This window comes from Corapipo altera, unplaced genomic scaffold (genome assembly GCF_003945725.1).
Source record: "Corapipo altera isolate COAL_440 unplaced genomic scaffold, ASM394572v1 51, whole genome shotgun sequence".
In the NCBI taxonomy this organism is placed as follows: Eukaryota; Metazoa; Chordata; class Aves; order Passeriformes; family Pipridae; genus Corapipo; species Corapipo altera.
The window spans coordinates 7,618,690-7,629,393 of record NW_020884892.1 but is presented as its reverse complement, the minus strand read 5'-3'; positions in this window follow the sequence as shown (position 1 = coordinate 7,629,393).

Sequence of the window (10,704 nt, the reverse complement as noted above, 5' to 3'; positions counted from 1 at the left end):
TGGCCAGTAGGTCAAGAGAGAGGTGGTTTTTCCCCTCCACTGTAGTGAGATCCCACCTCCAGTACATTCAGCTCTGGACTCCTTAGTACAAGAAAAACATGGACATGTTGGAACAAGTCAAGAAGAGGGTCACAAAAGTGGTCAGGGGGCTGAAGCACTCCTATAAAGGCTGAGAGAGTTGGGCTTGTTCAGCCTGAAGAAGGCTCTGGGGAGACCTCATTGCAGCCTTTCCATACTTAAAGGGGGTTTATAAGAAAAAAGGAGATAGGCAAGTGGTTTAAACTAAAAGGATACATTTAGATTAGACATAAGGAAGAATTTTTTTATGATAAGAGTGGTGACATACTGGAAAAGCAAGTTGTCCAAAGAAGTTGTGGATGCCCCATTATTGGAAGTGTTTAAAGTCAGGTTGGATGGGGCTTTGATTAACCTGATCCAGTGCAAGATGAGATGTTGGACTACATGATCTTCAAAGATCCCTTCCAGACCAAACTGTTCTATGATTCTCTGATTTTTAGAACAGATGGAAAACAGATGTTAGTAAAAGGAAATTGCTGTAGATAATAAAGTGGAAGAAGCCCCCTTTTCCAGGCTCTTCTTTGTCTTTCTGTGTCATGAATGAGTGTTTTAAGGTCGCTTTAAGAATCACTGGCAAAGGTATCAGCAAAAACAGGTTTAATATAAAAGTGAAAGCACGACAAGGTGCTTTGGTTGGCAAGGTTCACTCTAGTACTTAGTAGATGGTAAAACACATAGAGAAACAGCAAACAAAAATCCAAAATAGTCAATCCAAACAAAAATAAATCCAAAATTATCTATGTGGAGTTTGGGGGCGGGGGAGGGCAGGGCCAGAAGAGGGAGAAAAGGATAGGGAAGGGTAAGGATGAAAAGGAATACGGAAGATTCTTCTGTTCAGTCATGAGGTTCAGAATAGACCCCTTTGCTAAACTGAGTCTGGACTTGACAAACGGTTTATGCCTAAAGGTCCAACAGCACTTAACTTTAACAACACTTAAAAGCACTTAACCTTAACAGCATTTAACCTTAACAGCACTTAGCACTTAACCTTAACAGCATTTAAACTTAACAACACTTAACAACACTTAACAGCACTTAATAGATAACTCAAGTTAAACAATTTAGCGAAGGATTCATATAGAATTTACTACATCACAACAGTAACTTACTTACAGGCCTAACTTACTTACAAAATAAAGTACTTAAGAATCTAGAAAAGCAACATTCCGAGTACCTTTGCTGTAGCATATTCACACTCTCATGCACATGGACATAAAGGAGTCTGTACAAGGTGTACCTGTGAAAAATTCCCCTCAAATTAAGTACTTGTCAGATGCCTTTGCATCTTCTCAACAGGTGAAGAACTGAGCCTTGAGGAGTGGTGGTATCAGCCCTGGATTGTAGTCATCATTCAACAATCCCCAAATATAGCAAACCTGAGTTTGCTGGCTCTGAGAGGCCCCATCAGAGGGGGATTGCAGGTCACAGCCCACTGTGGTCCAGGACAGCTCAAAGGGTCTCACTTTGGACAGCAGTTTATAGGGTCGCAAGAGAGTTGGTTTTAGTTATAGTAATTCTCCGTCCTGGCCACAGTTTGGGTCAGTAACTTTCTTTGAAAGTTTGATAATGAAAATATTACTCCACTTGCATTGTTATTCAGGCAAGAAAACTAAGTTTCCAAGGCTGTTTCTTAAAAAAATCTACGAGCTCATTAGACAGCACTGGTTCCTGGGAACAGACAGTGTTTCTGATAAACTCAAGAGAAGCTGAGCCCAGGTGCTGTTCATGAAAGCCGAGACCTAACAAGCACTTCTGAGATCACAACAGGCTTATGGGGAGGGGTGGGGGATGGGATGCACCACCACACTCTGATGCATTTGCTTCAGATTCGCCTTTTTTTTTTTCTCTCTCGTCTTCTTGCAGTTACTGTATCTTGGGGAGTTCTCTTTACAGGCTCAGCTCAGGTACTTGCTCATGGGGGAAGCAGTCCCTCCCTTTCTCAGTCATTCCAGTGGTAGAGTCATATTCATCTTTGTTTCATTATGTCACCTACCAAGAAGTATCAAACTAATATTTCCCTCTGAGAGGCAAAGCTGCATATTGCCTTAAGGTTTTCAGCTAACATTTTCAAATAGGGTGTTGTAACACTCACCTGCTACTCTACCTGTATTGGCAAATCTGACATGTACAGGTGTCTCTGTTACAGTAAAGTACTTGAGTTTTGTATTTGGAATTTTTCCTAGTATTTCATTTAATTAGCATCCCTCAGCATTTCATAGATGTTCACAGGGTATCTCAGGAGTGCAGGGAGAATTCCTTCATTCATTAACTCTGCTTTCCTCTCACACTGGTAAACAGCTGCTTTTGAAACCATGAGGGAATACAAATTCATAGAATTGAGTTCCAGGAGGGGACACAGGAATTTAAATTGTCACATGTAATACAAACTATTTTGTGTCAACCAGTTACCTCTGTATTTAACCCGATTACTTGTGTTTAACAAAAGCATTGCTTGTGCTTGGCTAAAATATGTACAACGTGACACCTGAATTACAGACATAAAGCCGTGGCTCTGTCATCTCTGCAGAGAGTCGGTGCCAGGCATTAATCACATTCAGCATTAAACATTTGGGCTTATTCCTCATTTGAATTACTCTGGATCAGTTGATAGACATTGTTTTTCAGCCACTGCTGCTCAATTAATGAACCCATTGGCACACGAGATTTTCTTTATCTGTGCTATAATCCAGTCACTTCTCAGTCATTTATTGGACAAATTCAACACAATGAATATCTTAAATATTGTAGTGAAATGCATTTTCTCAAATCTAAAAATCAAGTGTGGAGCTCTTTTGCTCATCTTTTTTTTCAATTTTTAATGTTGATTTTTGCCCTTGAGAACACAGGTTCCCAAAGATTCCCACAGGCCATTCTGGTATCATTGTCAGCACTGCCATATATCACAATGAAATAATTTTACTTTTCCTACTTGCTCTCCTCCTTTGTACATCGAAATATTACTACTTTAATACCTTTTGCTACAGCCTTGGCATGTATATATGCATGTTTAGTGGTTTTCACAGTTGCTTCTTTACCCGCCACAGTCCCTCATTTTGTAGTGACTGAACTGTCAAGAGAGCTTCAAAGACCTGTGACCTTAAAAATACATAAAGTGTGAGATGAGCCTTAAGTGCCTCTAAGTTTTTCAAAATATTCTGCATGAAGCAGTTAGAATAAAACTAAATAAAGAGAAAAAGCTAAAGGCATAGATTGAGAAGTCCAAATAAACTAAAACTAGTGATTAAACTGAAAATAAACTAAATTCCTCTACTGAAATCCTCCCAACTACCTTTCGTCCGTTTCTATCACAAAGTAGCAGCCACGGCAGCCACGCAGCTGTCAATCAGACTGATTCTGAAACAAAATATAGGAGTTTTGGTATGTAATTTAGCAAAAGTCCACAAGAGGGGGGTACCAGTCACAAGCAAAGTCTGCTCGGGAAATGCAGAGGGATCTGCCTGAGTGGGTCTGCAGAGAGTTTCACAGTGAGGCTTCACTTACCCGGTAGTGCTTCTGGGGGCCCTTTGGAGATGGAGACCAACCCCAGTGTGGTGGCTGCTTAGACAGCCCAACCTCAGTTGTTTTTAGGATTTTAAAGTAACTGAAATAATTTCTATATAAAACAGTTGATAATAAAATGTATTGAAGTAAGCAATTGAAAATATCCTATCAGTCACTTCAGCTTTTGAGATAATAGGAAACCAAATCTGGCACTAGAAAGAAATACAGCAGCACCTAACAATAGAATTTGTTCCCACGCCTTTACAGGAAAGGTAAGAAGCCCAGATACCCCTTTTTTACAAGGAAGATTACTGAGCCAAAACTACAGATCTCACTTAAGCCAGCACTGTTCCCATACAGCACCAACCCACAGCAGTACTTAAATCCATATTTAACTCCTTTTCCTGCATTTTGTCCCTAAATACTTTGTGAGGGTTTTTTCCAAACCTGCGAGTTTGAAATCAGAAAATCTAAAGATCAAATCTTGTAAAATCCATTTTACATGTTGATTTTTAATGCAACTCCATTCTTTTTCTCACTGCTGTGTACTATGTAGAGAAGTACTTCTGTAATCAGGACACTGTGATAGCTGTTTGACTGCAGAATCAACAGCTCAACTTCAGGGTCCTGTGGGGATAATTTCCAGACAATCCAGTATGTATTGATTTGTCCAGCACTGATGGAAGCTGAAAGCAAGCAGCATTCTTGAAAATCACCCCAATTTTAGCTAAGAAAAACAAACTTGAGTTTGTATCTTCAGGGAAATGTGTGTTGTTTAAGGTAAATCCGGTGTGTTTATGTATCTTGATGTTTATGTTTCCCCTGCAATACATTTGTATTCATTATGCACTCCATTCTCCTTTTGAAAGGTAGATGATTGCTGTTTATCTCTGCTGTCCTGGAGACTAAGGCACCTGACAGCTGTTGTAACTCAGACCTATTTCAAGAGATTGCAGTGGGAAATGCAGTAACTATCTGAAACTCCTGGTCTGGACAAAAGGCACATGGGCTTTTCTCCCACTAGTGGTAACTATCAGCTCATTCCATACAAGTACAGAGTCCTCCCCAAGTAGGAGGCCACAAATGCTGTTAAACCACTTTCTACAAGGGTTTAATGTAGGAATATTCATCTACACTTTGACAGTGGGGCTCTAGAACATCTACAGAGTGACCACACTCTACCATTGGTAGAGCACTCTTGGAGACACCGCTTATCCCACCAGTCCTTGCCATGTACCTGCTAACCACCATGATTTTCCCTCAGTGACAAAGGCAGGGAAGGGAGGTTGCTCAACTCGAGTGTGAGTCCTCTTGGCCTTCCACCAGAATCTGTGTTTGTGGCTAGCTGTAGAAGGCAGCATCTCTACAAAGCCTGACTTCCTCAATGGCTCTGTGGAGGTTGTCCATCGCCTGCCACACACGTCATTTGTGAGGGACACAACCTCTCCCTAGAGGAAGAGACAAGCCAGGAATGACCATCAGCAAGCCTGATTCTGCTCATCAGCCTTGACCAAGTAGGAAGAAGCTGGCATTCTTGAAAACCAGCCTAGTCTTATTTGTAGGAGGACAAATTTGGGAGCCAGGGATCTGCCCTAAGCTAGGGGAGACAGAATCCATGGGACATAGACTTGGCATTGACAAAAGCATGTGGAAGATGCAAGAACAGAGGTAGAGCTAGAGGAGAATATTCAGCAGTCACCTAGAGGAGGTGAGGCAGAGAAGAAGGGTGGAGATAAACAGCAGTCTGGGCAGCTGTCTGTTTACAGTTGTAGCAGTCAAGTTATGGGTACCTGAGTAGGCCATCTTAGAGAGACTAAGTGAGCTTCCTCTGAGGTACAGGTGGAGGAAGAGCAAGTAAGAAGGCAGAGCAGCCTTTCATCTAAGAATTCAATCTCTCATCCAAGGCCAAGCTTGATATAGCACTGCTGAGTGAATTTCAGTCACTTTCATAAAAAAAATTATTAAGATGTGAAAAAATACATGAACTAAATTCTCACCAGGTTAAAACAAATAAATAGAAGTGAAACACTGAGATTCTAACACTTGGCAGCATAGGGGTTAGAGAAGAATTCTGATACGAAAGATATTAAAGAAATCAGGAGATCAGAAGACAGCAACTCAGCAATACTGAGGATGTCCCTGCTCCACAGGGCAATGGAGGTCAGCCCCTCCCCACCTGATTGATGTTCTTCTGAAAAGCAAAGAACTATAGGGCAGCTTATGAGGGGCAGTGAGCATACGCTTATCCCAGTAGCTCTGTATTTGTTATATATTTTCATTTAAAAAAATGATTGTATTTGGCTCTTCAATTGTTTTTATCCTGCCTGAAGAGTTTTTGCTTAGAAAATAAATATTATCTGAACAAATTGGCTTCTGATACCCTCATCTGGTCAAGGTGAATCACTGTAAAGATCAGTATCCTCAAGGAGGCGAAAGAAGAGATGTGAAGTGCCACTAAATTAAGCTTGGACTTAGAGGGAAAATATTCAGGTCTTCAATCCAAAAGACTACTTTGCCTGTGAGTACTTTTTCCAGTTTTTGAAGATTAAGAAGCAATTGCACCCCCTAATGAAAAATTAGAGTAGATGCAGAAAAGACTGAAAAGAAACAGGGAAGATGGATGGCAGGGAAAAAACAATAAATTTTCAAAAGTTTTTATCATGTGCTCCTACAGTCTAGAGAGACAATCTTTAATTTATAAAGCAACCAACCAAAGTACCAAAAAACCTGCTAAATGGAACTTGCTAGCTCTGTGGATTCTTTCCAGGTTTTGTAGGTTGAGTATCTTGCTGTAACGTGCCCTTCCAGAATCTGTAATTACAGACTGTCCTTATTTTTACCGACATTTCCAACCCATAAGTTTAAGTCATAAACTTCACCTATCTTAGACATTTATAGATGCCAAGTGATTTATATGGAAACACTTTTATTGGCAAGCAGCATTTTTTGTTACGAAGTGATGAGAAATTTAGTATGTAGCAATTAACTCTCTTGAAAAACATAGAATAGAATCACTGAGATTGAAAAATATCTTTAAGTTCATTGAGTCCAACCATTAACCCAGCACTGCCAAGCCCACCACTAAACCATGTCTCTAAGTATCACATCTACATATCTTTTAAATAAAATACTTCTGCAGTTGGTGACTCCACCACTTCCCTGGGCAGCTTGTTCCAGCATGACAACCCTTTTTTGTAAAGAGATCTTTTGCAATATCCAATCTAAATCTCTCCTGGTGCAACTGAGCCATTTTCTCTCATCCTTTTGCTTGCTAATTAGGAAAAGAGACTGACCTCCACTTGGCTGAAACCTCCTTTCAGGTAGTTGTAGAGATCAATAAGGTCTCCCCTGAGCCTCCTCCAAGACAAACACCCCCACCTTTCTCAGGCACTCCTCATCAGACCTGTGCTCTAGTAAGTAAGTTTGCTCAGCAGCAGGAAAAGTTCACTCATAGCAGAGTCGATGTGGATTAATTCCTGTCTTGTAAGAGGTTTTTTTTTTTTTAATATGCTAAACTCTCTCTGCTGTTCCCTTCTGGTTTTCTGGCTTGTCCTTTCTATCTGCCCTCCAGAGCTCACCTGTTCTCAATTTCTAGTGCATGGATGGATTACTGTTGATGTGTAATTTGCAATTCCACCTCATGGGAATTCTCAAATATGAGCAGCTTTTCTGTTTATAGAACTAGTTCACCTCTCACTTCAGCATTGCTACATACTGAACTTGAAGATTTGATTGTCTTCTGGGTGAATCTGAGCTCCACCTATGTAGAAACAAATTATTCAGTGAGGAAACAATGAAGAGAAGCAGCCTCTGGGGTTCAAAAAGAGAATCTGTTTGGATTGCATGTGGAGATAAGGCAGTACAGAGGCTGCATTTCTGTTCAGTGCTGTGTAACTCCTCAAAAGGAAAGCCTTTTTTAACAAATACCACTGTAATGCTGATATGCTTCTCCACCCTGCCTCTATCTTGTGGTTCTTCAATCTCTTTTTCCTTTCTCATTATCTGTAGCCTGTCTGCTCTACATTAACCCTACTCCTATGTCGCCACCTTATCCCCACAAGCCTGAAGACTGTAGTGCCTTGTGAAAACATTTTGCTGTATTCAGTAAGGCACAGCTAGGAAATGTCTGTGAAACGTGTCATCCAAATCGGAGAAAAACACAAAGTTCTGTCAGAGCTGGTGTGAGGATTGTAATTTTTAAAATAATGATTTAGCCTCTCCCTTTTCATCCTTCCATCCCAGTCATCTGACTTGTGATTATGGATATAATTGACTGAACACCAACTCACTCTAAATAGTAAGAAAAAGAGATAAACATATTGATAGTATATGAAAAATCACCATGTGCAATCTGAGATAAAATGATAGAAAAATGGGCAGCATAATCACAGCCTTACACAGAAAACAGAACCAAGAAGGGGACAAGTGCTTACAGGTGTAGTTGTCGGGGCTGCCACAGGGTATGTGGCCACTGGCTACACCACAGCCCACATGTTGCCTATGTTCCTCAAGCCCAAATAACTTTAAATTACTGCCTGGACTCCCTGGGAATTACAGCTTTGCCCCAGAGAAATGCCCTCTTAAATATTCTATACTGCAAAGAGCGTAAAACCTAGTGGCTTTAATTCCCTAATTATGCATTAATAAGAGACAAATTATTTCACTTATCTTCCTTCTGGGATAGAGAGAAAATATTGCTAAACATCCCTTGGTACACCTTATAAATACAGTATGTCATCAGGATGAACTTTCATGATGTGCTGCATAATATTTTAAACTTCATAGCAGAATTCCAGTTCATACATTACATATATATTTAATAATGTTTTTGCTGTTGTTCAGACATTAAGCTGGTTTTTTCTGACATTCATTAAAAACATTCTGAAAACATCTGCAGAGTTCTTCATTGTGATCAATCTTGAAAATATCCAGCTGCACTGCACTATTTTGTTAGAAAAATGAATTGAACCACCCAACTTCTCAATAAAATCCCCACATGAAGGACAGTAATTTTTTATTTCTTCACGCACCCACTGATACATACACAATCATTACAGCTTTTTATGCAAGTAGCCTCTTGCTTCAAAGCTCAAAGCATCCCTATTTCAGAGTAATTGGCAGATTCATATATTCATCCTTCTCAGTCTTCAGGACCCCTACCACACCCCTATTGCAAAATTTACCACGCTCTGCTTCTTCTCACAATGATGAGTGAAACACAGGGACAGATATTTTTCTTTCGTTTTTCAGTCTACTTACCAGACTTTCTCCATCAGTCTGTCAGTGCAAGTAGATGACTATTAATAATTGATTAACAACCAGGATGCACAAGGAGAGCAGGTGCCATGTCACATGTAGCACGTCCTTGGGCAGCAAGGGTCAGTCTCATGCACACACTCTCAGTGACAGTTCAGATATTGGCCCTGATGCCTGTGCTCCCGGGGCAGTTGTGACCATGAACCAGGGGCATGACTTGTGTTTTATGGGTCTGCACATTCAAATGGCACAGATGATGCCTGCTTCTGCACAACAGGCAGGCTTCATCAAGTGATTTATTTTTTATACCCTGAAGTTCAGCCAACCATTTCTGGTTATTCCAACATCACACCACTGCTCTGCCAAGTGTTGGTTGTCCAAGTCTGAAAATAGCATTTTGCTGAGTGAAGTTGCTTCTGGAGAAGGTTTAAGAGAAAAATCTGCTCAGGTCCAGCATCTTCTCAGGAGTCTTTATTTCCTGACTGTGAAGTTGTTATGGAATTTTAGAAATTCCTGCTTCAGCCTTTTCATATTTGCCACTGTGAGATTTAAATCACAAAAAGATTTTCCATAGCAGTCATATTGACAGGGTAACACAAGTGAAGCTTGAAGTTTCTCATTCTAGAAACAAAATTGTTAACCAAGTTCTAGAATGCACATAAATCATAAAGCTGGAAAATAAGGCCACGGCAAAAAATCAGTAGCTCTACCTACCTATCCACAGAAATACTTTATTTACAATAACATAAGCAATGAAAGATAGCTCTTACAGTAAACAAAGAAATGAAAATATGTCAAACTCTTCACCACAGCCAGGAGAGTGAGAGTAAGTGAAGAAGTAGCGGGGAGCCAACCACTTCCAATGTCTTGGCTGGAAATACAGCAGTGTTCTGAAAGCATCCGAGCCTCGAACAGATGCATCTGTCAGAATTCTGTAAACACTTCAATCCCCAGTAACCACTCCAAATAGAAGAATCAAGAAAAATGACTCACAGGTTACATAATCTTGAAAGAAATTTTGCATGAGTAATCAACAGTAGGCAATTTCTTGGGGTGGAAGGAGAACAATCGTTCAGCTTTGTTGATCACCTAATAGGATCTAATAACAGCCTGCAGCCGAAGAGACACTCACACTCATTCCTTCCCATACCACCCATAGATTGCTGTCCTCTGCTCTGGCTCAGGCACAGTGGCTACAGAGTGACTTGGAAATATCAGAAAGTTCATGTTCTGCAGTGGGTTACACATATCTGTTGTGGCCAAGTTGACACAAATAACTTCACAGCTGCATCAAGTAGGATCCTCAGGGGGTAAAGATGGATTTTGGGCAGCCGGCACTAAAGAGGGAGAAGTAATTTTATTCTAGTCTTAAAATAGTCTTACCATTATCTTCATTCACAGAATTCTGCTTTAGTCTGTTTTCTTAACCATCAGCCTTCTTTCTATTAGCCACTTCAGTTTCTTCTGGTCCTTGGTACAGTTCTGACTATGCACTTGCATTATTCTGGTGTTAATTTTCAACAGGTATTATTCATGTATGTCAACTGACATTTCCTAGTCTTTAGGTTTGTGTTGGTTCCAGTAACTTGACAGCTAGGGTTCTTCTTGTGTTTGGTCTATAGCATGAAATGCCCATTAAGGTTATACACTGTTTGACTTGGTTCTCAGACCATAAGAAAAAGGCCTCTTTAGCAGGTACAAGGACCATGAGCAAACTGAACATAGGAGGTCAAGTACACATGTATTTAAGAGGCTCAGTCTCAAGTTGTTTAAATATAAACTTGCTGACAGCTGTAATAACCCTTATTCAAACTTGAGAAAAGCAGCTCCTGCTGTGAACATGTTTTTACAGGTAGTTGTCTGTTATGT